Genomic DNA, 3772 nt, shown 5'->3' with positions numbered 1-3772 from the left:
GCTGAGATTTATGGCCAACTGTTGGGCAGAGTGCATAGTATCTAATGAAAGAAGTGTGAAATAGGTAGATCTGGAGAGGACAGCCAACTGTTGGGCAGAGTGCATAGTATCTAATGAAAGAAGTGTGAAATAGGTAGATCTGGAGAGGACAGGAGCTCCACAAGGAGAGCAGCAGAACAAAAAATCTGAGCACAGGGGTCTTTCCTGAGACTCTTATACCAAAGAAGGACCATGCATGGAGATAACCTAAAAACTTTGCACAGATGTAGCCCAAGGAAATTCATTGTCCAAAGGAGTTCCATAGTAATTGGAATAGGGTCTGCCTCTGACATGAACTGATTTGCATGTCCTTTGATCACCTCACTGTGATGGGGGAGCAGCCTTGCCAGGCCACAGAGGAAGATAATTCAGCCACTTATGATGAGAGCTGATAGACTAGGATCAGAAGGAATGAGAGGAAGATCTCCCTTATCAGTGGACTCATGGATGGGCATGCATAGAGATGGGGGAAGGAAGGTGAAATTGGGAGAAAAGGGTAGGATTACGGTGGTATACAAAGTGAATAAAGTGTAAGTAATAAAAATTAAAATAAAAAATACTAAAAAAATATAGTTCCCTTTGTATTTATATTACAGGAGGGTGTACTTTGAGGCTGATATGCAAAAGAAAGTGACCAGAGGGAATGGAGTCTCTGTCTCTAGGTCTCTGTCAATTTATATATTTGTTTCTGTCTGTCTCGGTCTCTCTATTTCTAAATCTGTCTCCCTAGATTTTCCCCTGCTTCTCTCATTCTCCCTATCTCTGCCTGCTGTTTGTGGTTCGTTATGAAAAGCAGTAAGTTTTGGTAAAGGACTACAAAAAGATGACTGCTTGATGACATGACTTCATGGATCATTTCCTTAAAAATAAAAGCAATATCCCAAGTAAACACTGTTTGTTCAAAGATTTGCCTTGGTAAGGGAGCACTTTACAGTAAATAATTCACTGAGTGAGGACATATCTTTGTATTTAAGAAATAATAATTGAATGTGTGATAAAGTGAAACTCAAAAGTCAAGGACACAAGACTTTATTAATGACCACTTAAAAGAATTATGTGGTGCTCATTTCTGTAGCACATATACTGAAATTGGAATTATACAGAGAAGTTAGCATGGTCACTGTGCAAGGATAGAAAGGAAAATTTGTGTAGTTTTCCATATTGTTTGAGAAATTAAAGAAAACACAAATGAAGGAAATTGTGGAGAGAAAGAACTTAGGGAAGAAAACAGGAAAACAGAGGTAAGAATAACCAATACACTACAAGAGTTGTAAGAAAGAATCTCAGTGGGGAAGATACAATGGAGGAAATTGAGGTATCAGTCAAAGAATATGTTAAATCTAACAATTCCTGATACAGACCATCCAATAAGTTCAAGACTACATAAAAAGAAAAAAAAATCTTCCTGCCACATAATAATCAAAACAGTAAGTATACAGAACAAAGGAAAAATACTAAAAGCTGCAAAGGGAAAAAGGCCAAGTAACATATTATTGGCAAACCCATCATAATCACTCCTGACTTCTCAACAGAGACTATGAAAGCCAGAAGAGCCTGGGCAGCTATCATTCAGACCCTTAGAGAACACAGATGTCAGCCAGGCTACTATATGCAGCAAAACTCTCAATCCTAATAGATGGAGAAAAAAAGATATTCAATGACAAAAACAAATTTCAACAATACCTACACACAAATGCAGCATTACAAAAGACACTAGAAGGTAAAGCACAATCCAAGAAAACTAGCTACTTTCAACAAAGCACAGGAAATAATTAACCTCACTACAGTGAAACAAAAGCAACCAAACACACAAACTTACTACCACAGTCATCATCAAAATCAAAGGCTCTAACAGTCACTGGTCATTAATCTCTCTCAGCATTAATGAACTCCATTCTCCAAAAAGAAGACACAGACTAACAGAATGGATGCGTATTTAAGACCCAGCAATCTGTTGCAATAAAAGAAACACACCTAAGTCACAAAGATAGACATTATCTGAGGGTAAAGGGCTGGAAGACGGCTTTCCAAGCAAATGGTGCCAAGAAGCAAGCAGGAGTAGCCATTCTAATATCTAATAAAATTAGACTTTCAATGAAAATTATTCAAAAAAGATGCACAGAGACACTTCTTACTCATCAAGGGAAAACTCCACCAGGAAGACATCACAAACCTGAACATCTATGCCCCAAATACAAGGGTACACACATACGTAAAAGAAACATTGATAAACTTAAACCACACGTAGATCTCCACACATTAATAGACTTCAATACCTCACTCTCAACAAAGGACAGGTCAAAAAAACAAAAATTAAACAAAGAAACAATGTATCTAGCAGAGGTCATGAATCACATGGACCTAACATAAATTACAGAACCTTACACCTAAATCTCAGCACCTCATGGAACCTTCTCCAAAATAGACCATATGATTGGGCACAAAGCTAGCCTCAACAGACACAAGGAGTTTGAAATAATTCCATGCATCTTATATGATCACCATGGAATAAAACTGGACCTCAAAAACAACAGAAACAACAAAAACTCTACACACGTGTAAACTAAACAACTCACTACTAAACGATAGCTGGGTAATGGAATAAGTAAAGAAAGAAATTAAAGAATTCCAAGAATTCAATGAAAATGAAGCCACAACATACCCAAACTTACAGGAAAAAACGAAAACAGTGCTAAGAGGAAAGTTCATGGCAGTAAGTGCCATCAAGAAAAAATTCAAAACATCTCATGCAAGCAACTTAATGGCTCACTTAACTGCCCTAGAAAAAAAGAAGTAGACACACCAAGGAGGAATAGACAGCTGGAAATAATCAAACTCAGGGCTGAAATCAATAAATTAGCAACAAATAAAACAATTCAAAGCATGAATGAAACAAAGACCTGGTTCTTAGAGAATATCAACAAGGTAGACAAACCCTTATCCAAACTAACTAAAAGGCAGAGAAACACCATCTAAATCAACAAAATCAGAAATGAACAGGGGTACCTAACCACAGACACTGAGGAAATCCAAACAATCATTAGGACTTACTTCAAAAGTCTATATGCAACAAAATTTGAAAATCTAAAAGAAAAGGTCAATTTTCTTGTTTAATTCCACTTACCAAAGCTGAATCAAGACCAGGTAAATCAATTAAAGAGTCCTATATCCTAAGGAAATAGAAGTGGTCATTGAAAGTCTCCCGTCCAAAAAAGCCCAGGGCCAAATAGTTTCAGATCAGAATTTTACCAGACCTTCAAAGAAGAGCTACATCCACTTCTCTTCAAACTATTCAACCAAATAGAAAGAGAAGTTACACTACCAAATTCATTCAATAAAGCCACAATCACTTTGTTACCTAAACCACACAAAGACCAAACAGAAAAGAGAGAATTTCAGTCCAATCTCCCTTATGAACATTGATGAAGCCTACTTGGTCATAATGGATGATATTTTTGATGTGTTCTTGTTCTTGAGTATTTTTCCATCAATATTCATAAGTTTGGTAGTGTTCCTTCTGTTTCTATTTTGTGGATGAGTTTGAAGAGAACTGGACTTGGCTCTTCTTTGAAGGTATAGTAGAATTCAGAGCTGAAATCATCTGGTCCTAGGCTTTTTTTGGATGGAAGACTTTTGATGACTACTTCTATTTCCTTAGGGAATAAAGGACTATTTAATTGATTTACCTGGTCTTAATTCAGCTTTGGTAAGTGGAATCCATCAAGACAATCAT

At 36.7% G+C, this 3772-nt stretch overlaps 1 non-coding gene across 1 annotated transcript; it reads left to right on the top strand.

Moving 5' to 3' along the window:
• Positions 1-1098: 1098 nt before the first annotated feature.
• On the top strand, positions 1099-1205 carry LOC132651643 (U6 spliceosomal RNA). Its single transcript, XR_009589229.1, has one exon. It is a non-coding gene; the product is annotated as a U6 spliceosomal RNA (small nuclear RNA).
• Positions 1206-3772: the final 2567 nt, after the last annotated feature.

This window comes from Meriones unguiculatus (genome assembly GCF_030254825.1).
Source record: "Meriones unguiculatus strain TT.TT164.6M chromosome Y unlocalized genomic scaffold, Bangor_MerUng_6.1 ChrY_unordered_Scaffold_23, whole genome shotgun sequence".
NCBI lineage: Eukaryota > Metazoa > Chordata > Mammalia > Rodentia > Muridae > Meriones > Meriones unguiculatus.
The sequence above is the reverse complement of the archived record's forward strand: the minus strand, read 5'-3'. Positions and strand labels throughout refer to the sequence as shown.